Source organism: Pleurodeles waltl, chromosome 4_1, assembly GCF_031143425.1.
Source record: "Pleurodeles waltl isolate 20211129_DDA chromosome 4_1, aPleWal1.hap1.20221129, whole genome shotgun sequence".
In the NCBI taxonomy this organism is placed as follows: domain Eukaryota; kingdom Metazoa; phylum Chordata; class Amphibia; order Caudata; family Salamandridae; genus Pleurodeles; species Pleurodeles waltl.
In genome coordinates, this window is record NC_090442.1 from 41,344,913 (window position 1) to 41,368,915 (window position 24,003).

Consider the following 24,003-nt stretch of genomic DNA (forward strand, 5'->3'; position numbering starts at 1 on the left):
ATCCATTGCGGCATTGAGGGTAATCTGCAAGACAGAGTTCCAAAATCATCCTTTCATCTCAGTTCATGGCCACATACAGTATTTCTGCAGTAATTCGTTTCACTTTTCTGTCTTTAATTAAACTGACCATTTTAAACCTCCGGCACCCACCACTTCAATCTCACAGTTTTTGTGCTATCATAGGGCCATGGAACTTTTGGCAAGTGGACAGAAGCAGTCAGAGAACCACATCACAATACATACTCATTTGCCTGATACCTTTCACAATAAACTGCTCTTGGAAAAAGACGTTAACCGGTCCTTGCTCTCAGACAGACACAGAAAGCCTATCACCACCTCTACGAACATATTTCAATCAAACCAATATATATCATTCAACAATTATGCCTCTGTATCAATATAACTACAACTCGAGACAGAAAGGAATTTAAAAAACAATCTGCCCATTTGAATAACCAGCATAGTTTTAAGGACGTACACATTGGAATATGACAATTTCAGAGTTCCTCATTCATAAGAAGTCTGTGAGATAGTATCTCAGAAAGATCTCAAGTTTATAGCAAAAATGGTTGTAAGGGTGATTTTTACCACACAATTGCAACTAGGTGCCTCAATCTGCAAGAGACCAGTCCTTGACAGATTACACAACTGGGGCAACAGCAAAGGCAGCAATTGTGTCAATCCTTTATGATTCTTCTCTAGTACTATACTTTTTCTGAGGGACAATTTGCATTATTCCTGGAGAAAATCATAGAGCTTCTATCCATGCATAGTTTCTGCTTTCTGCACGCACACACTCCCTGCAGTGAATCTACCCACAGTTCTGTTCAGAATGATTGTGCCATGTCATATTGTTGTATACGTATTGGATATCCAAGGCATTTATGAAGAGGTACTTTGGTATGGCAGAAAGACAGAAAAGTAGCAATGCTGAAGGCATAACGTGACTGATTGTGCAGTTTGCATTGGGCTTTCTTAATGAGTGAGAGTGAAAGGAGTATTGTAAGAGTGTGTTTCCAGTTTGTATGTAAAGATAAGTTGGGTGCTGTGAGAAAAAGACTCAACCATGAAGGGACTCGAACCCTCAATCTTCTGATCCGAAGTCAGACGCCTTATCCATTAGGCCACATGGTCACTGACTGCAATATGTTTGGGTGTTTAGGGTTAGGTGGTATGAATGGATGTGGAACATATCAATTACATGTGCGCAGGACAGGATCCCATACCGTTCTTCATCTTCTTTCCATCAAAGGAGTTTTTTCAAATAATATCTAGATAATTTCCAAAGTTTCATATTTTATGCTGTGCTTTTTTGCCGTTAATCCCCCTTTCTTCTTTTATTGAATACTCTGTTTTATGCTGCAATGGTATTTTTGGATTATTTGAAAAGAGAATGAAACTGCTTTGACAGTAGTTCAGACTTCCCATTTCTTGACTTGCTAATTTGCTCCCTGAATTAGCTTATACAAGTGACATGAACAGGGCCTTGACCTAAGCACGTACCTGAAAGCCTGTCACCACCTCTAGAAATAAAAGTCACAGCAGCTCAAAACATTCATTTTGAAAGAGAATATTTCAAGTTAGTCCAAGTTTAATTTCAATAAAGAAAGCTGTATAAAATGACACGCTGCTCATTTGGGTAACCAGCATGACACTTTTCAGTGAAGAAGTGGAATGGTTCTGTTGCAATATACTATCACCCTAGCAAGCTGCTACGAGGAAGAGTAAACAATATGATTAGGTTTCAGCAAAAATGTATTAGTTCAGGGTGTGCACCTCAGATAGACTTAAACTTACACACCCTGGTCTGTGAGAGTAGTGCCCTATCCATTGCGGCATTGAGGGTAATCTGCAAGACAGAGTTCCAAAATCATCCTTTCATCTCAGTTCATGGCCACATACAGTATTTCTGCAGTCATTCGTTTCACTTTTCTGTCTTTAATTAATCTGACCATTTTAAACCTCCGGCACCCACCACTTCAATCTTACTGTTTTTGTGCTATCATAGGGCCTTGGAACTTTTGGCAAGTGGGCAGAAGCAGTCAGAGAACCACATCACAATACATACTCCTTTGCCTGATACCTTTCACAATAAACTGCTCTTGGAAAAACACGTTAACCGGTCCTTGCTCTCAGACAGACACAGAAAGCCTATCACCACCTCTACGAACATATTTCAATCAAACCAATATATATCATTCAACAATTATGCCTCTGTATCAATATAACTATAACTCGAGACAGAAAGGAATTTAAAAAACAATCTGCCCATTTGAATAACCAGCATAGTTTTAAGGACATACAAATTGGAATGTGACAATTTCAGACTTCCTCATTCATAAGAAGTCTGTGAGATAGTATCTGAGAAAGATCTCAAGTTTATAGCAAAAATGGTTGTAAGGGTGATTTTTACCACACAATTGCAACTAGGTGCCTCAATCTGCAAGAGTCCAGTCCTTGACAGATTACACAACTGGGGCAACAGCAAAGGCAGCAATTGTGTCAATCCTTTATGATTCTTCTCTAGTACTATACTTTTTCTGAGGGACAATTTGCATTATTCCTGGAGAAAGTCATAGAGCTTCTACCCATGCATAGTTTCTGCTTTCTGCACGCACACACTCCCTGCACTGAATCTACCCACAGTTCTGTTCAGAATGATTGTGCCATGTCATATTGTTGTATACGTATTGCATATCCGTGCCATTTATGAAGAGGTACTTTGGTATGGCAGAAAGACAGAATAGTAGCAATGCTGATGGCATAACGTGACTGATTGTGCAGTTTGCATTGGGCTTTCTTAATGAGTGAGAGTGAAAGGAGTATTGTAAGAGTGTGTTTCCAGTTTGTATGTAAAGATAAGTTGGGTGCTGTGAGAAAAAGACTCAACCATGAAGGGACTCGAACCCTCAATCTTCTGATCCGAAGTCAGGTGCCTTATCCATTAGGCCACATGGTCACTGACTGCAACATGTTTGGGTGTTTAGGGTTAGGTGGTATGAATGGATGTGGAACATATCAATTACAGGTGCGCAGGACAGGATCCCATACCGTTCTTCATCTTCTTTCCATCAAAGGAGTTTTTTCAAACAATATCTAGATAATTTCCAAAGTTTCATATCTTATGCTGTGCTTTTTTGCCGTTAATCCTCCTTTCTTCTTTTATTGAATACTCTGTTTTATGCTGCAATGGTATTTTTGGATTATTTGAAAAGAGAATGAAACTGCTTTGACAGTAGTTCAGACTTCCCATTTCATGACTTGCTAATTTGCTCCCTGAATTAGCTTATACAAGTAACATGAACAGGGCCTTGACCTAAGCACGTTCCTGAAAGCCTGTCACCACCTCTAGAAATAAAATTCACAGCAGCTCAAACATTCATTTTGAAAGAGAATATTTCAAGTGAGTCCAAGTTTAATTTCAATAAAGAAAGCTGTAAAAATGACAAGCTGCATATTTGGGTAACCAGCATGACTCTTTTCAGTGAAGAAGTGGAATGGTTCTGTTGCAATATACTATCACCCTGGCAAGCTGCTACGAGGAAGAGTAAACAATATGATTAGGTTTCAGCAAAAATGTATTAGTTCAGGGTGTGCACCTCAGATAGACTTAAACTTACACACCCTGGTCTGTGAGAGTAGTGCCCTATCCATTGCGGCATTGAGGGTAATCTGCAAGACAGAGTTCCAAAATCATCCTTTCATCTCAGTTCATGGCCACATACAGTATTTCTGCAGTCATTCGTTTCACTTTTCTGTCTTTAATTAAACTGACCATTTTAAACCTCCGGCACCCACCACTTCAATCTTACAGTTTTTGTGCTATCATGGGGCCATGGAACTTTTGGCAAGTGGACAGAAGCAGTCAGAGAACCACATCACAATACATACTCATTTGCCTGATACCTTTCACAACAAACTGCTCTTGGAAAAAGACGTTAACCGGTCCTTGCTCTCAGACAGACACAGAAAGCCTATCACCACCTCTATGAACATATTTCAATCAAACCAATATATATCATTCAAGAATTATGCCTCTGTATCAATATAACTAAAACTAGAGACAGAAAGGAATTTAAAAAACAATCTGCCCATTTGAATAACCAGCATAGTTTTAAGGACGTACAAATTGGAATGTGACAATTTCAGAGTTCCTCATTCATAAGAAGTCTGTGAGATAGTATCTCAGAAAGATCTCAAGTTTATAGCAAAAATGGTTGTAAGGGTGATTTTTACCACACAATTGCAACTAGGTGCCTCAATCTGCAAGAGACCAGTCCTTGACAGATTACACAACTGGGGCAACAGCAAAGGCAGCAATTGTGTCAATCCTTTATGATTCTTCTCTAGTACTATACTTTTTCTGAGGGACAATTTGCATTATTCCTGGAGAAAATCATAGAGCTTCTATCCATGCATAGTTTCTGCTTTCTGCACGCACACACTCCCTGCACTGAATCTACCCACAGTTCTGTTCAGAATGATTGTGCCATGTCATATTGTTGTATACGTATTGCATATCCGTGGCATTTATGAAGAGGTACTTTGGTATGGCAGAAAGACTTAAAAGTAGCAATGCTGAAGGCATAACGTGACTGATTGTGCAGTTTGCATTGGGCTTTCTTAATGAGTGAGAGTGAAAGGAGTATTGTAAGAGTGTGTTTCCAGTTTGTATGTAAAGATAAGTTGGGTGCTGTGAGAAAAAGACTCAACCATGATGGGACTCGAACCCTCAACTTTTTGATCCGAAGTCAGACGCCTTATCCACTAGGCCACATGGTCACTGACTGCAATATGTTTGGGTGTTTAGGGTTAGGTGGTATGAATGGATGTGGAACATATCAATTACAGGTGCGCAGGACAGGATCCCATACCGTTCTTCATCTTCTTTCCATCAAAGGAGTTTTTTCAAACAATATCTAGATAATTTCCAAAGTTTCATATCTTAAGCTGTTTTTTTTTGCCGTTAATCCTCCTTTCTTCTTTTATTGAATACTCTGTTTTATGCTGCAATGGTATTTTTGGATTATTTGAAAAGAGAATGAAACTGCTTTGACAGTAGTTCAGACTTCCCATTTCTTAACTTGCTAATTTGCTCCCTGAATTACCTTATACAAGTGACATGAACAGGGCCTTGACCTAAGCACGTACCTGAAAGCCTGTCACCACCTCTAGAAATAAAATTCACAGCAGCTCAAAACATTCATTTTGAAAGAGAATATTTAAAGTGAGTCCAAGTTTAATTTCAATAAAGAAAGTTGTATAAAATGACACGCTGCACATTTGGGTAACCAGCATGACTCTTTTCAGTGAAGAAGTGGAATGGTTCTGTTGCAATATACTATCACCCTGGCAAGCTGCTACGAGGAAGAGTAAACAATATGATTAGGTTTCAGCAAAAATGTATTAGTTCAGGGTGTGCACCTCAGATAGACTTAAACTTACACACCCTGGTCTGTGAGAGTAGTGCCCTATCCATTGCGGCATTGAGGGTAATCTGCAAGACAGAGTTTCAAAATCATCCTTTCATCTCAGTTCATGGCCTCATACAGTATTTCTGCAGTCATTCGTTTCACTTTTCTGTCTTTAATTAAACTGACCATTTTAAACCTCCGGCACCCACCACTTCAATCTTACCGTTTTTGTGCTATCATAGGGCCTTGGAACTTTTGGCAAGTGCACAGAAGCAGTCAGAGAACCACATCACAATACATACTTCTTTGCCTGATACCTTTCACAACAAACTGCTCTTGGAAAAACACGTTAACCGGTCCTTGCTCTCAGACAGACACAGAAAGCCTATCACCACCTCTACGAACATATTTCAATCAAACCAATATATATCATTCAACAATTATGCCTCTGTATCAATATAACTACAACTCGAGACAGAAAGGAATTTAAAAAACAATCTGCCCATTTGAATAACCAGCAGAGTTTTAAGGACGTTGAAATTGGAATGTGACAATTTCAGAGTTCCTCATTGATAAGAAGTCTGTGAGATAGTATCTCAGAAAGATCTCAAGTTTATAGCAAAAATGATGTAAGGGTGATTTTTACCACACAATTGCAACTAGGTGACTCAATCTGCAAGAGACCAGTCCTTGACAGATTACACAACTGGGGCAACAGCAAAGGCAGCAATTGTGTCAATCCTTTATGATTCTTCTCTAGTACTATACTTTTTCTGAGGGACAATTTGCATTATTCCTGGAGAAAATCATAGAGCTTCTACCCATGCATAGTTTCTGCTTTCTGCACGCACACACTCCCTGCACTGAATCTACCCACAGTTCTGTTCAGAATGATTGTGCCATGTCATATTGTTGTATACGTGTTGCATATCCATGGCATTTATGAAGAGGTACTTTGGTATGGCAGAAAGACAGAAAAGTAGCAATGCTGAAGGCATAACGTGACTGATTGTGCAGTTTGCATTGGGCTTTCTTAATGAGTGAGAGTGAAAGGAGTATTGTAAGAGTGTGTTTCCAGTTTGTATGTAAAGATAAGTTGGGTGCTGTGAGAAAAAGACTCAACCATGAAGGGACTCGAACCCTCAATCTTCTGATCCGAAGTCAGATGCCTTATCCATTAGGCCACATGGTCACTGACTGCAACATGTTTGGGTGTTTAGGGTTAGGTGGTATGAATGGATGTGGAACATATCAATTACAGGTGCGCAGGACAGGATCCCATACCGTTCTTCATCTTCTTTCCATCAAAGGAGTTTTTTCAAACAATATCTAGATAATTTCCAAAGTTTCATATCTTATGCTGTGCTTTTTTGCCGTTAATCCTCCTTTCTTCTTTTATTGAATACTCTGTTTTATGCTGCAATGGTATTTTTGGATTATTTGAAAAGAGAATGAAACTGCTTTGACAGTAGTTCAGACTTCCCATTTCTTGACTTGCAAATTTGCTCCCTGAATTAGCTTATACAAGTGACATGAACAGGGCCTTGACCTAAGCACGTACCTGAAAGCCTGTCACCACCTCTAGAAATAAAATTCACAGCAGCTCAAACATTCATTTTGAAAGAGAATATTTCAAGTGAGTCCAAGTTTAATTTCAATAAAGAAAGCTGTATAAAATGACAAGCTGCATATTTGGGTAACCAGCATGACTCTTTTAAGTGAAGAAGTGGAATGGTTCTGTTGCAATATACTATCACCCTGGCAAGCTGCTACGAGGAAGAGTAAACAATATGATTAGGTTTCAGCAAAAATGTTTTAGTTCAGGGTGTGCACCTCAGATAGACTTAAACTTACACACCCTGGTCTGTGAGAGTAGTGCCCTATCCATTGCAGCATTGAGGGTAATCTGCAAGACAGAGTTCCAAAATCATCCTTTCATCTCAGTTCATGGCCACATACAGTATTTCTGCAGTAATTCGTTTCACTTTTCTGTCTTTAATTAAACTGACCATTTTAAACCTCCGGCACCCACCACTTCAATCTTACAGTTTTTGTGCTATCATAGGGCCATGGAACTTTTGGCAAGTGGACAGAAGCAGTCAGAGAACCACATCACAATACATACTCATTTGCCTGATACCTTTCACAACAAACTGCTCTTGGAAAAAGACGTTAACCGGTCCTTGCTCTCAGACAGTCAAAGAAAGCCTATCACCACCTCTATGAACATATTTCAATCAAACCAATATATATCATTCAACAATTATGCCTCTGTATCAATATAACTACAACTAGAGACAGAAAGGAATTAAAAAAACAATCTGCCCATTTGAATAACCAGCATAGTTTTAAGGACGTACAAATTGGAATGTGACAATTTCAGAGTTCCTCATTCATAAGAAGTCTGTGAGATAGTATCTCAGAAAGATCTCAAGTTTATAGCAAAAATGGTTGTAAGGGTGATTTTTACCACACAATTGCAACTAGGTGCCTCAATCTGCAAGAGACCAGTCCTTGACAGATTACACAACTGGGGCAACAGCAAAGGCAGCAATTGTGTCAATCCTTTATGATTCTTCTCTAGTACTATACTTTTTCTGAGGGACAATTTGCATTATTCCTGGAGAAAATCATAGAGCTTCTACCCATGCATAGTTTCTGCTTTCTGCACGCACACACTCCCTGCACTGAATCTACCCACAGTTCTGTTCGGAATGATTGTGCCATGTCATATTGTTGTATACGTATTGCATATCCGTGGCATTTATGAAGAGGTACTTTGGTATGGCAGAAAGACAGAAAAGTAGCAATGCTGAAGGCATAACGTGACTGATTGTGCAGTTTGCATTGGGCTTTCTTAATGAGTGAGAGTGAAAGGAGTATTGTAAGAGTGTATTTCCAGTTTGTATGTAAAGATAAGTTGAGTGCTGTGAGAAAAAGACTCAACCATGAAGGGACTCGAACCCTCAATCTCCTGATCCGAAGTCAGACGCCTTATCCATTAGGCCACATGGTCACTGACAGGAATATGTTTGGTTGTTTAGGGTTAGGTGGTATGAATGGATGTGGAACATATCAATTACAGGTGCGCAGGACAGGATCCCATACCGTTCTTCATCTTCTTTCCATCAAAGGAGTTTTTTCAAACAATATCTAGATAATTTCCAAAGTTTCATATCTTATGCTGTTTTTTTTTGCCGTTAATCCTCCTTTCTTCTTTTATTGAATACTCTGTTTTATGCTGCAATGGTATTTTTGGATTATTTGAAAAGAGAATGAACTGACAGTAGTTCAGACTTCCCATTTCTTGACTTGCTAATTTGCTCCCTGAATTAGCTTATAGAAGTGACCTGAACAGGGCCTTGACCTAAGCACGTACCTGAAAGCCTGTCACCACCTCTAGAAATAAAAGTCACAGCAGCTCAAAACATTCATTTTGAAAGAGAATATTTCAAGTGAGTCCAAGTTTAATTTCAATAAAGAAAGCTGTATAAAATGACACGCTGCACATTTGGGTAACCAGCATGACACTTTTCAGTGAAGAAGTGGAATGGTTCTGTTGCAATATACTATCACCCTGGCAAGCTGCTACGAGGAAGAGTAAACAATATGATTAGGTTTCAGCAAAAATGTATTAGTTCAGGGTGTGCACCTCAGATAGACTTAAACTTACACACCCTGGTCTGTGAGAGTAGTGCCCTATCTATTGCGGCATTGAGGGTAATCTGCAAGACAGACTTCCAAAATCATCCTTTCATCTCAGTTCATGGCCACATACAGTATTTCTGCAGTCATTCGTTTCACTTTTCTGTCTTTAATTAAACTGACCATTTTAAACCTCCGGCACCCACCACTTCAATCTTACCGTTTTTGTGCAATCATAGGGCCTTGGAACTTTTGGCAAGTGGACAGAAGCAGTCAGAGAACCACATCACAATACATACTCCTTTGCCTGATACCTTTCACACTAAACTGCTCTTGGAAAAAGACGTTAACCGGTCCTTGCTCTCAGACAGACACAGAAAGCCTATCACCACCTCTACGAACATATTTCAATCAAACCAATATATATCATTCAACAATTATGCCTCTGTATCAATATAACTATAACTCGAGACAGAAAGGAATTTAAAAAACAATCTGCCCATTTGAATAACCAGCATAGTTTTAAGGACGTACAAATTGGAATGTGACAATTTCAGAGTTCCTCATTCATAAGAAGTCTGTGAGATAGTATCTCAGAAAGATCTCAAGTTTATAGCAAAAATGGTTGTAAGGGTGATTTTTACCACACAATTGCAACTAGGTGCCTCAATCTGCAAGAGACCAGTCCTTGACAGATTACACAACTGGGGCAACAGCAAAGGCAGCAATTGTGTCAATCCTTTATGATTCTTCTCTAGTACTATACTTTTTCTGAGGGACAATTTGCATTATTCCTGGAGAAAATCATAGAGCTTCTACCCATGCATAGTTTCTGCTTTCTGCACGCACACACTCCCTGCACTGAATCTACCCACAGTTCTGTTCAGAATGATTGTGCCATGTCATATTGTTGTATACGTATTGCATATCCGTGGCATTTATGAAGAGGTACTTTGGTATGGCAGAAAGACAGAAAAGTAGCAATGCTGATGGCATAACGTGACTGATTGTGCAGTTTGCATGGGGCTTTCTTAATGAGTGAGAGTGAAAGGAGTATTGTAAGAGTGTGTTTCCAGTTTGTATGTGAAGATCAGTTGGGTGCTGTGAGAAAAAGACTCAACCATGAAGGGACTCGAACCCTCAATGTTCTGATCTGAAGTCAGACGCCTTATCCATTAGGCCACATGGTCACTGACTGCAATATGTTTGGGTGTTTAGGGTTAGGTGGTATGAATGGATGTGGAACATATCAATTACAGGTGCGCAGGACAGGATCCCATACCGTTCTTCATCTTCTTTCCATCAAAGGAGTTTTTTCAAACAATATCTAGATAATTTCCAAAGTTTCATATCTTATGCTGTGCTTTTTTGCCGTTAATCCTCCTTTCTTTTTTTATTGAATACTCTGTTTTATGCTGCAATGGTATTTTTGGATTATTTGAAAAGAGAATGAAACTGCTTTGACAGTAGTTCAGACTTCCCATTTCTTAACTTGCTAATTTGCTCCCTGAATTACCTTATACAAGTGACATGAACAGGGCCTTGACCTAAGCACGTACCTGAAAGCCTGTCACCACCTCTAGAAATAAAATTCACAGCAGCTCAAAACATTCATTTTGAAAGAGAATATTTCAAGTGAGTCCAAGTTTAATTTCAATAAAGAAAGTTGTATAAAATGACACGCTGCACATTTGGGTAACCAGCATGACTCTTTTCAGTGAAGAAGTGGAATGGTTCTGTTGCAATATACTATCACCCTGGCAAGCTGCTACGAGGAAGAGTAAACAATATGATTAGGTTTCAGCAAAAATGTATTAGTTCAGGGTGTGCACCTCAGATAGACTTAAACTTACACACCCTGGTCTGTGAGAGTAGTGCCCTATCCATTGCGGCATTGAGGGTAATCTGCAAGACAGAGTTTCAAAATCATCCTTTCATCTCAGTTCATGGCCTCATACAGTATTTCTGCAGTAATTCGTTTCACTTTTCTGTATTTAATTAAACTGACCATTTTAAACCTCCGGCACCCACCACTTCAATCTTACCGTTTTTGTGCTATCATAGGGCCTTGGAACTTTTGGCAAGTGCACAGAAGCAGTCAGAGAACCACATCACAATACATACTTCTTTGCCTGATACCTTTCACAACAAACTGCTCTTGGAAAAACACGTTAACCGGTCCTTGCTCTCAGACAGACACAGAAAGCCTATCACCACCTCTACGAACATATTTCAATCAAACCAATATATATCATTCAACAATTATGCCTCTGTATCAATATAACTACAACTCGAGACAGAAAGGAATTTAAAAAACAATCTGCCCATTTGAATAACCAGCAGAGTTTTAAGGACGTACAAATTGGAATGTGACAATTTCAGAGTTCCTCATTGATAAGAAGTCTGTGAGATAGTATCTCAGAAAGATCTCAAGTTTATAGCAAAAATGGTTGTAAGGGTGATTTTTACCACACAATTGCAACTAGGTGACTCAATCTGCAAGAGACCAGTCCTTGACAGATTACACAACTGGGGAAACAGCAAAGGCAGCAATTGTGTCAATCCTTTATGATTCTTCTCTAGTACTATACTTTTTCTGAGGGACAATTTGCATTATTCCTGGAGAAAATCACAGAGCTTCTACCCATGCATAGTTTCTGCTTTCTGCACGCACACACTCCCTGCACTGAATCTACCCACAGTTCTGTTCAGAATGATTGTGCCATGTCATATTGTTGTATACGTATTGCATATCCATGGCATTTATGAAGAGGTACTTTGGTATGGCAGAAAGACAGAAAAGTAGCAATGCTGAAGGTATAACGTGACTGATTGTGCAGTTTGCATTGGGCTTTCTTAATGAGTGAGAGTGAAAGGAGTATTGTAAGAGTGTGTTTCCAGTTTGTATGTAAAGATAAGTTGGGTGCTGTGAGAAAAAGACTCAACCATGAAGGGACTCGAACCCTCAATCTTCTGATCCGAAGTCAGACGCCTTATCCATTAGGCCACATGGTCACTGACAGGAATATGTTTGGTTGTTTAGGGTTAGGTGGTATGAATGGATGTGGAACATATCAATTACAGGTGCGCAGGACAGGATCCCATACCGTTCTTCATCTTCTTTCCATCAAAGGAGTTTTTTCAAACAATATCTAGATAATTTCCAAAGTTTCATATCTTATGATGTGCTTTTTTGCTGTTAATCCTCCTTTCTTCTTTTATTGAATACTCTGTTTTATGCTGCAATGGTATTTTTGGATTATTTGAAAAGAGAATGAAACTGCTTTGACAGTAGTTCAGACTTCCCATTTCTTGACTTGCTAATTTGCTCCCTGAATTAGCTTATACAAGTGACATGACCAGGGCCTTGACCTAAGCACGTACCTGAAAGCCTGTCACCACCTCTAGAAATAAAAGTCACAGCAGCTCAAAACATTCATTTTGAAAGAGAATATTTCAAGTGAGTCCAAGTTTAATTTCAATAAAGAAAGCTGTATAAAATGACACGCTGCTCATTTGGGTAACCAGCATGACACTTTTCAGTGAAGAAGTGGAATGGTTCTGTTGCAATATACTATCACCCTGGCAAGCTGCTACGAGGAAGAGTAAACAATATGATTAGGTTTCAGCAAAAATGTATTAGTTCAGGGTGTGCACCTCAGATAGACTTAAACTTACGCACCCTGGTCTGTGAGAGTAGTGCCCTATCTATTGCGGCATTGAGGGTAATCTGCAAGACAGAGTTCCAAAATCATCCTTTCATCTCAGTTCATGGCCACATACAGTATTTCTGCAGTCATTCGTTTCACTTTTCTGTCTTTAATTAATCTGACCATTTCAAATCTCCGGCACCCACCACTTCAATCTTACTGTTTTTGTGCTATCATAGGGCCTTGGAACTTTTGGCAAGTGGGCAGAAGCAGTCAGAGAACCACATCACAATACATACTCCTTTGCCTGATACCTTTCACAATAAACTGCTCTTGGAAAAACACGTTAACCGGTCCTTGCTCTCAGACAGACACAGAAAGCCTATCACCACCTCTACGAACATATTTCAATCAAACCAATATATATCATTCAACAATTATGCCTCTGTATCAATATAACTATAACTCGAGACAGAAAGGAATTTAAAAAACAATCTGCCCATTTGAATAACCAGCATAGTTTTAAGGACATACAAATTGGAATGTGACAATTTCAGAGTTCCTCATTCATAAGAAGTCTGTGAGATAGTATCTCAGAAAGATCTCAAGTTTATAGCAAAAATGGTTGTAAGGGTGATTTTTACCACACAATTGCAACTAGGTGCCTCAATCTGCAAGAGACCAGTCCTTGACAGATTACACAACTGGGGCAACAGCAAAGGCAGCAATTGTGTCAATCCTTTATGATTCTTCTCTAGTACTATACTTTTTCTGAGGGACAATTTGCATTATTCCTGGAGAAAATCATAGAGCTTCTACCCATGCATAGTTTCTGCTTTCTGCACGCACACACTCCCTGCACTGAATCTACCCACAGTTCTGTTCAGAATGATTGTGCCATGTCATATTGTTGTATACGTATTGCATATCTGTGGCATTTATGAAGAGGTACTTTGGTATGGCAGAAAGACAGAAAAGGAGCAATGCTGATGGCATAACGTGACTGATTGTGCAGTTTGCATGGGGCTTTCTTAATGAGTGAGAGTGAAAGGAGTATTGTAAGAGTGTGTTTCCAGTTTGTATGTGAAGATCAGTTGGGTGCTGTGAGAAAAAGACTCAACCATGAAGGGACTCGAACCCTCAATGTTCTGATCTGAAGTCAGACGCCTTATCCATTAGGCCACATGGTCACTGACTGCAATATGTTTGGGTGTTTAGGGTTAGGTGGTATGAATGGATGTGGAACATATCAATTACAGGTGCGCAGGACAGGATCCCATACCGTTCTTCATCTTCTTTCCATCAAAGGAGTTTTTTCAAACAATATCTAGATAATTTCCAAAGTTTCATATCTTATGCTGTGCTTTTTTGCCGTTAATCCTCCTTTCTTTTTTTATTGAATACTCTGTTTTATGCTGCAATGGTATTTTTGGATTATTTGAAAAGAGAATGAAACTGCTTTGACAGTAGTTCAGACTTCCCATTTCTTAACTTGCTAATTTGCTCCCTGAATTACCTTATACAAGTGACATGAACAGGGCCTTGACCTAAGCACGTACCTGAAAGCCTGTCACCACCTCTAGAAATAAAATTCACAGCAGCTCAAAACATTCATTTTGAAAGAGAATATTTCAAGTGAGTCCAAGTTTAATTTCAATAAAGAAAGTTGTATAAAATGACACGCTGCACATTTGGGTAACCAGCATGACTCTTTTCAGTGAAGAAGTGGAATGGTTCTGTTGCAATATACTATCACCCTGGCAAGCTGCTACGAGGAAGAGTAAACAATATGATTAGGTTTCAGCAAAAATGTATTAGTTCAGGGTGTGCACCTCAGATAGACTTAAACTTACACACCCTGGTCTGTGAGAGTAGTGCCCTATCCATTGCGGCATTGAGGGTAATCTGCAAGACAGAGTTCCAAAATCATCCTTTCATCTCAGTTCATGGCCACATACAGTATTTCTGCAGTCATTCGTTTCACTTTTCTGTCTTTAATTAAACTGACCATTTTAAACCTCCGGCACCCACCACTTCAATCTTACTGTTTTTGTGCTATCATAGGACCTTGGAACTTTTGGCAAGTGGGCAGAAGCAGTCAGAGAACCACATCACAATACATACTCCTTTGCCTGATACCTTTCACAATAAACTGCTCTTGGAAAAACACGTTAACCAGTCCTTGCTCTCAGACAGACACAGAAAGCCTATCACCACCTCTACGAACATATTTCAATCAAACCAATATATATCATTCAACAATTATGCCTCTGTATCAATATAACTATAACTCGAGACAGAAAGGAATTTAAAAAACAATCTGCCCATTTGAATAACCAGCATAGTTTTAAGGACATACAAATTGGAATGTGACAATTTCAGAGTTCCTCATTCATAAGAAGTCTGTGAGATAGTATCTCAGAAAGATCTCAAGTTTATAGCAAAAATGGTTGTAAGGGTGATTTTTACCACACAATTGCAACTAGGTGCCTCAATCTGCAAGAGACCAGTCCTTGACAGATTACACAACTGGGGCAACAGCAAAGGCAGCAATTGTGTCAATCCTTTATGATTCTTCTCTAGTACTATACTTTTTCTGAGGGACAATTTGCATTATTCCTGGAGAAAATCATAGAGCTTCTATCCATGCATAGTTTCTGCTTTCTGCACGCACACACTCCCTGCAGTGAATCTACCCACAGTTCTGTTCAGAATGATTGTGCCATGTCATATTGTTGTATACGTATTGCATATCCAAGGCATTTATGAAGAGGTACTTTGGTATGGCAGAAAGACAGAAAAGTAGCAATGCTGAAGGCATAACGTGACTGATTGTGCAGTTTGCATTGGACTTTCTTAATGAGTGAGAGTGAAAGGAGTATTGTAAGAGTGTGTTTCCAGTTTGTATGTAAAGATAAGTTGGGTGCTGTGAGAAAAAGACTCAACCATGAAGGGACTCGAACCCTCAATCTTCTGATCCGAAGTCAGGTGCCTTATCCATTAGGCCACATGGTCACTGACTGCAACATGTTTGGGTGTTTAGGGATAGGTGGTATGAATGGATATGGAACATATCAATTACAGGTGCGCAGGACAGGATCCCATACCGTTCTTCATCTTCTTTCCATCAAAGGAGTTTTTTCAAACAATATCTAGATAATTTCCAAAGTTTCATATCTTATGCTGTGCTTTTTTGCCGTTAATCCTCCTTTCTTCTTTTATTGAATACTCTGTTTTATGCTGCAATGGTATTTTTGGATTATTTGAAAAGAGAATGAAACTGCTTTGACAGTAGTTCAGACTTCCCATTTCATGACTTGCTAATTTGCTCCCTGAATTAGCTTATACAAGTAACATGAACAGGGCCTTGACCTAAGCACGTACCTGAAAGCCTGTCACCACCTCTAGAAATAAAATTCACAGCAGCTCAAACATTCATTTTGAAAGAGAATATTTCAAGTGAGTCCAAGTTTAATTTCAATAAAGAAAGCTGTATAAAATGACAAGCTGCATATTTGGGTAACCAGCATGACTCTTTTCAGTGAAGAAGTGGAATGGTTCTGTTGCAAAATACTATCACCCTGGCAAGCTGCTACGAGGAAGAGTAAACAATATGATTAGGTTTCAGCAAAAATGTATTAGTTCAGGGTGTGCACCTCAGATAGACTTAAACTTACACACCCTGGTCTGTGAGAGTAGTGCCCTATCCATTGCGGCATTGAGGGTAATCTGCAAGACAGAGTTCCAAAATCATCCTTTCATCTCAGTTCATGGCCACATACAGTATTTCTGCAGTCATTCGTTTCACTTTTCTGTCTTTAATTAAACTGACCATTTTAAACCTCCGGCACCCACCACTTCAATCTTACAGTTTTTGTGCTATCATGGGGCCATGGAACTTTTGGCAAGTGGACAGAAGCAGTCAGAGAACCACATCACAATACATACTCATTTGCCTGATACCTTTCACAACAAACTGCTCTTGGAAAAAGACGTTAACCGGTCCTTGCTCTCAGACAGACACAGAAAGCCTATCACCACCTCTATGAACATATTTCAATCAAACCAATATATATCATTCAAGAATTATGCCTCTGTATCAATATAACTACAACTAGAGACAGAAAGGAATTTAAAAAACAATCTGCCCATTTGAATAACCAGCATAGTTTTAAGGACGTACAAATTGGAATGTGACAATTTCAGAGTTCCTCATTCATAAGAAGTCTGTGAGATAGTATCTCAGAAAGATATCAAGTTTATAGCAAAAATGGTTGTAAGGGTGATTTTTACCACACAATTGCAACTAGGTGCCTCAATCTGCAAGAGACCAGTCCTTGACAGATTACACAACTGGGGCAACAGCAAAGGCAGCAATTGTGTCAATCCTTTATGATTCTTCTCTAGTACTATACTTTTTCTGAGGGACAATTTGCATTATTCCTGGAGAAAATCATAGAGCTTCTATCCATGCATAGTTTCTGCTTTCTGCACGCACACACTCCCTGCACTGAATCTACCCACAGTTCTGTTCAGAATGATTGTGCCATGTCATATTGTTGTATACGTATTGCATATCCGTGGCATTTATGAAGAGGTACTTTGGTATGGCAGAAAGACAGAGAAGTAGCAATGCTGAAGGCATAACGTGACTGATTGTGCAGTTTGCATTGGGCTTTCTTAATGAGTGAGAGTGAAAGGAGTATTGTAAGAGTGTGTTTCCAGTTTGTATGTAAAGATAAGTTGGGTGCTGTGAGAAAAAGACTCAACCATGATGGGACTCGAACCCTCAACTTTTTGATCCGAAGTCAGACGCCTTATCCACTAGGCCACATGGTCACTGACTGCAATATGTTTGGGTGTTTAGGGTTAGGTGGTATGAATGGATGTGGAACATATCAATTACAGGTGCGCAGGACAGGATCCCATACCGTTCTTCATCTTCTTTCCATCAAAGGAGTTTTTTCAAACAATATCTAGATAATTTCCAAAGTTTCATATCTTATGCTGTTTTTTTTTGCTGTTAATCCTCCTTTCTTCTTTTATTGAATACTCTGTTTTATGCTGCAATGGTATTTTTGGATTATTTGAAAAGAGAATGAACTGACAGTAGTTCAGACTTCCCATTTCTTGACTTGCTAATTTGCTCCCTGAATTAGCTTATAGAAGTGACCTGAACAGGGCCTTGACCTAAGCACGTACCTGAAAGCCTGTCACCACCTCTAGAAATAAAATTCACAGCAGCTCAAAACATTCATTTTGAAAGAGAATATTTCAAGTGAGTCCAAGTTTAATTTCAATAAAGAAAGCTGTATAAAATGACACGCTGCACATTTGGGTAACCAGCATGACACTTTTCAGTGAAGAAGTGGAATGGTTCTGTTGCAATATACTATCACCCTGGCAAGCTGCTACGAGGAAGAGTAAACAATATGATTAGGTTTCAGCAAAAATGTATTAGTTCAGGGTGTGCACCTCAGATAGACTTAAACTTACACACCCTGGTCTGTGAGAGTAGTGCCCTATCTATTGCGGCATTGAGGGTAATCTGCAAGACAGAGTTCCAAAATCATCCTTTCATCTCAGTTCATGGCCACATACAGTATTTCTGCAGTCATTCGTTTCACTTTTCTGTCTTTAATTAAACTGACCATTTTAAACCTCCGGCACCCACCACTTCAATCTTACTGTTTTTGTGCTATCATAGGGCCTTGGAACTTTTGGCAAGTGGGCAGAAGCAGTCAGAGAACCACATCACAATACACACTCCTTTGCCTGATACCTTTCACAATAAACTGCTCTTGGAAAAAGACGTTAACCGGTCCTTGCTCTCAGACAGACACAGAAAGCCTATCACCACCTCTACGAACATATTTCAATCAAACCAATATATATCATTCAACAATTATGCCTCTGTATCAATATAACTATAACTCGAGACAGAAAGGAATTTAAAAAACAATCTGCCCATTTGAATAACCAGCATAGTTTTAAGGACGTACAAATTGGAATGTGACAATTTCAGAGTTTATCATTCATAAGAAGTCTGTGAGATAGTATCTCAGAAAGATCTCAAGTTTATAGCAAAAATGGTTGTAAGGGTGATTTTTACCACACAATTGCAACTAGGTGCCTCAATCTGCAAGAGACCAGTCCTTGACAGATTACACAACTGGGGCAACAGCAAAGGCAGCAATTGTGTCAATCCTTTATGATTCTTCTCTAGTACTATACTTTTTCTGAGGGACAATTTGCATTATTCCTGGAGAAAATCATAGAGCTTCTACCCATGCATAGTTTCTGCTTTCTGCACGCACACACTCCCTGCACTGAATCTACCCACAGTTCTGTTCAGAATGATTGTGCCATGTCATATTGTTGTATACGTATTGCATATCCGTGGCATTTATGAAGAGGTACTTTGGTATGGCAGAAAGACAGAAAAGTAGCAATGCTGATGGCATAACGTGACTGATTGTGCAGTTTGCATTGGGCTTTCTTAATGAGTGAGAGTGAAAGGAGTATTGTAAGAGTGTGTTTCCAGTTTGTATGTGAAGATCAGTTGGGTGCTGTGAGAAAAAGACTCAACCATGAAGGGACTCGAACCCTCAATGTTCTGATCTGAAGTCAGACACCTTATCCATTAGGCCACATGGTCACTGACTGCAATATGTTTGGGTGTTTAGGGTTAGGTGGTATGAATGGATGTGGAACATATCAATTACAGGTGCGCAGGACAGGATCCCATACCGTTCTTCATCTTCTTTCCATCAAAGGAGTTTTTTCAAACAATATCTAGATAATTTCCAAAGTTTCATATCTTATGCTGTGCTTTTTTGCCGTTAATCCTCCTTTCTTTTTTTATTGAATACTCTGTTTTATGCTGCAATGGTATTTTTGGATTATTTAAAAAGAGAATGAAACTGCTTTGACAGTAGTTCAGACTTCCCATTTCTTAACTTGCTAATTTGCTCCCTGAATTAGCTTATACAAGTGACATGAACAGGGCCTTGACCTAAGCACGTACCTGAAAGCCTGTCACCACCTCTAGAAATAAAATTCACAGCAGCTCAAAACATTCATTTTGAAAGAGAATATTTAAAGTGAGTCCAAGTTTAATTTCAATAAAGAAAGTTGTATAAAATGACACGCTGCACATTTGGGTAACCAGCATGACTCTTTTCAGTGAAGAAGTGGAATGGTTCTGTTGCAATATACTATCACCCTGGAAAGCTGCTACGAGGAAGAGTAAACAATATGATTAGGTTTCAGCAAAAATGTATTAGTTCAGGGTGTGCACCTCAGATAGACTTAAACTTACACACCCTGGTCTGTGAGAGTAGTGCCCTATCCATTGCGGCATTGAGGGTAATCTGCAAGACAGAGTTTCAAAATCATCCTTTCATCTCAGTTCATGGCCTCATACAGTATTTCTGCAGTCATTCGTTTCACTTTTCTGTCTTTAATTAAACTGACCATTTTAAACCTCCGGCACCCACCACTTCAATCTTACCGTTTTTGTGCTATCATAGGGCCTTGGAAATTTTGGCAAGTGCACAGAAGCAGTCAGAGAACCACATCACAATACATACTTCTTTGCCTGATACCTTTCACAACAAACTGCTCTTGGAAAAACACGTTAACCGGTCCTTGCTCTCAGACAGACACAGAAAGCCTATCACCACCTCTACGAACATATTTCAATCAAACCAATATATATCATTCAACAATTATGCCTCTGTATCAATATAACTACAACTCGAGACAGAAAGGAATTTAAAAAACAATCTGCCCATTTGAATAACCAGCAGAGTTTTAAGGACGTACAAATTGGAATGTGACAATTTCAGAGTTCCTCATTGATAAGAAGTCTGTGAGATAGTATCTCAGAAAGATCTCAAGTTTATAGCAAAAATGGTTGTAAGGGTGATTTTTACCACACAATTGCAACTAGGTGACTCAATCTGCAAGAGACCAGTCCTTGACAGATTACACAACTGGGGCAACAGCAAAGGCAGCAATTGTGTCAATCCTTTATGATTCTTCTCTAGTACTATACTTTTTCTGAGGGACAATTTGCATTATTCCTGGAGAAAATCATAGAGCTTCTACCCATGCATAGTTTCTGCTTTCTGCACGCACACACTCCCTGCACTGAATCTACCCACAGTTCTGTTCAGAATGATTGTGCCATGTCATATTGTTGTATACGTATTGCATATCCATGGCATTTATGAAGAGGTACTTTGGTATGGCAGAAAGACAGAAAAGTAGCAATGCTGAAGGCATAACGTGACTGATTGTGCAGTTTGCATTGGGCTTTCTTAATGAGTGAGAGTGAAAGGAGTATTGTAAGAGTGTGTTTCCAGTTTGTATGTAAAGATAAGTTGGGTGCTGTGAGAAAAAGACTCAACCATGAAGGGACTCGAACCCTCAATCTTCTGATCCGAAGTCAGATGCCTTATCCATTAGGCCACATGGTCACTGACTGCAACATGTTTGGGTGTTTAGGGTTAGGTGGTATGAATGGATGTGGAACATATCAATTACAGGTGCGCAGGACAGGATCCCATACCGTTCTTCATCTTCTTTCCATCAAAGGAGTTTTTTCAAACAATATCTAGATAATTTCCAAAGTTTCATATCTTATGCTGTGCTTTTTTGCCGTTAATCCTCCTTTCTTCTTTTATTGAATACTCTGTTTTAAGCTGCAATGGTATTTTTGGATTATTTGAAAAGAGAATGAAACTGCTTTGACAGTAGGTCAGACTTCCCATTTCTTGACTTGCAAATTTGCTCCCTGAATTAGCTTATACAAGTGACATGAACAGGGCCTTGACCTAAGCACGTACCTGAAAGCCTGTCACCACCTCTAGAAATAAAATTCACAGCAGCTCAAACATTCATTTTGAAAGAGAATATTTCAAGTGAGTCCAAGTTTAATTTCAATAAAGAAAGTTGTATAAAATGACAAGCTGCATATTTGGGTAACCAGCATGACTCTTTTAAGTGAAGAAGTGGAATGGTTCTGTTGCAATATACTATCACCCTGGCAAGCTGCTATGAGGAAGAGTAAACAATATGATTAGGTTTCAGCAAAAATGTATTAGTTCAGGGTGTGCACCTCAGATAGACTTAAACTTACACACCCTGGTCTGTGAGAGTAGTGCCCTATCCATTGCGGCATTGAGGGTAATCTGCAAGACAGAGTTTCAAAATCATCCTTTCATCTCAGTTCATGGCCTCATACAGTATTTCTGCAGTCATTCGTTTCACTTTTCTGTCTTTAATTAAACTGACCATTTTAAACCTCCGGCACCCACCACTTCAATCTTACCGTTTTTGTGCTATCATAGGGCCTTGGAACTTTTGGCAAGTGCACAGAAGCAGTCAGAGAACCACATCACAATACATACTTCTTTGCCTGATACCTTTCACAACAAACTGCTCTTGGAAAAACACGTTAACCGGTCCTTGCTCTCAGACAGACACAGAAAGCCTATCACCACCTCTACGAACATATTTCAATCAAACCAATATATATCATTCAACAATTATGCCTCTGTATCAATATAACTACAACTCGAGACAGAAAGGAATTTAAAAAACAATCTGCCCATTTGAATAACCAGCAGAGTTTTAAGGACGTACAAATTGGAATGTGACAATTTCAGAGTTCCTCATTCATAAGAAGTCTGTGAGATAGTATCTCAGAAAGATCTCAAGTTTATAGCAAAAATGGTTGTAAGGGTGATTTTTACCACACAATTGCAACTAGGTGACTCAATCTGCAAGAGACCAGTCCTTGACAGATTACACAACTGGGGCAACAGCAAAGGCAGCAATTGTGTCAATCCTTTATGATTCTTCTCTAGTACTATACTTTTTCTGAGGGACAATTTGCATTATTCCTGGAGAAAATCATAGAGCTTCTACCCATGCATAGTTTCTGCTTTCTGCACGCACACACTCCCTGCACTGAATCTACCCACAGTTCTGTTCAGAATGATTGTGCCATGTCATATTGTTGTATACGTATTGCATATCCATGGCATTTATGAAGAGGTACTTTGGTATGGCAGAAAGACAGAAAAGTAGCAATGCTGAAGGCATAACGTGACTGATTGTGCAGTTTGCATTGGGCTTTCTTAATGAGTGAGAGTGAAAGGAGTATTGTAAGAGTGTGTTTCCAGTTTGTATGTAAAGATAAGTTGGGTGCTGTGAGAAAAAGACTCAACCATGAAGGGACTCGAACCCTCAATCTTCTGATCCGAAGTCAGACGCCTTATCCATTAGGCCACATGGTCACTGACAGGAATATGTTTGGTTGTTTAGGGTTAGGTGGTATGAATGGATGTGGAACATATCAATTACAGGTGCGCAGGACAGGATCCCATACCGTTCTTCATCTTCTTTCCATCAAAGGAGTTTTTTCAAACAATATCTAGATAATTTCCAAAGTTTCATATCTTATGATGTGCTTTTTTGCTGTTAATCCTCCTTTCTTCTTTTATTGAATACTCTGTTTTATGCTGCAATGGTATTTTTGGATTATTTGAAAAGAGAATGAAACTGCTTTGACAGTAGTTCAGACTTCCCATTTCTTGACTTGCTAATTTGCTCCCTGAATTAGCTTATACAAGTGACATGACCAGGGCCTTGACCTAAGCACGTACCTGAAAGCCTGTCACCACCTCTAGAAATAAAAGTCACAGCAGCTCAAAACATTCATTTTGAAAGAGAATATTTCAAGTGAGTCCAAGTTTAATTTCAATAAAGAAAGCTGTATAAAATGACACGCTGCTCATTTGGGTAACCAGCATGACACTTTTCAGTGAAGAAGTGGAATGGTTCTGTTGCAATATACTATCACCCTGGCAAGCTGCTACGAGGAAGAGTAAACAATATGATTAGGTTTCAGCAAAAATGTATTAGTTCAGGGTGTGCACCTCAGATAGACTTAAACTTACGCACCCTGGTCTGTGAGAGTAGTGCCCTATCTATTGCGGCATTGAGGGTAATCTGCAAGACAGAGTTCCAAAATCATCCTTTCATCTCAGTTCATGGCCACATACAGTATTTCTGCAGTCATTCGTTTCACTTTTCTGTCTTTAATTAAACTGACCATTTTAAACCTCCGGCACCCACCACTTCAATCTTACCGTTTTTGTGCAATCATAGGGCCTTGGAACTTTTGGCAAGTGGACAGAAGCGGTCAGAGAACCACATCACAATACATACTCCTTTGCCTGATACCTTTCACAATAAACTGCTCTTGGAAAAAGACGTTAACC

The 24,003-nt window shown here is 39.2% G+C and overlaps 8 non-coding genes across 8 annotated transcripts; all 8 read right to left on the minus strand.

Annotated features, from left to right (window-relative positions):
- Positions 1–1,061: 1,061 nt before the first annotated feature.
- On the minus strand, positions 1,062–1,134 carry TRNAR-UCG (transfer RNA arginine (anticodon UCG)). The gene has a single exon. It is a non-coding gene; the product is annotated as a tRNA-Arg (tRNA).
- Positions 1,135–2,886: 1,752 nt separating this feature from the next.
- On the minus strand, positions 2,887–2,959 carry TRNAR-UCG (transfer RNA arginine (anticodon UCG)). The gene has a single exon. It is a non-coding gene; the product is annotated as a tRNA-Arg (tRNA).
- Positions 2,960–6,533: 3,574 nt separating this feature from the next.
- Positions 6,534–6,606, minus strand: TRNAR-UCG (transfer RNA arginine (anticodon UCG)). Its single transcript has one exon. It is a non-coding gene; the product is annotated as a tRNA-Arg (tRNA).
- A 1,751-nt stretch (positions 6,607–8,357) lies between these two features.
- On the minus strand, positions 8,358–8,430 carry TRNAR-UCG (transfer RNA arginine (anticodon UCG)). Its single transcript has one exon. It is a non-coding gene; the product is annotated as a tRNA-Arg (tRNA).
- A 3,571-nt stretch (positions 8,431–12,001) lies between these two features.
- Positions 12,002–12,074, minus strand: TRNAR-UCG (transfer RNA arginine (anticodon UCG)). Its single transcript has one exon. It is a non-coding gene; the product is annotated as a tRNA-Arg (tRNA).
- Positions 12,075–15,651: 3,577 nt separating this feature from the next.
- On the minus strand, positions 15,652–15,724 carry TRNAR-UCG (transfer RNA arginine (anticodon UCG)). Its single transcript has one exon. It is a non-coding gene; the product is annotated as a tRNA-Arg (tRNA).
- A 5,395-nt stretch (positions 15,725–21,119) lies between these two features.
- On the minus strand, positions 21,120–21,192 carry TRNAR-UCG (transfer RNA arginine (anticodon UCG)). Its single transcript has one exon. It is a non-coding gene; the product is annotated as a tRNA-Arg (tRNA).
- A 1,751-nt stretch (positions 21,193–22,943) lies between these two features.
- Positions 22,944–23,016, minus strand: TRNAR-UCG (transfer RNA arginine (anticodon UCG)). The gene has a single exon. It is a non-coding gene; the product is annotated as a tRNA-Arg (tRNA).
- Between the last annotated feature and the right edge of the window lie 987 nt (positions 23,017–24,003).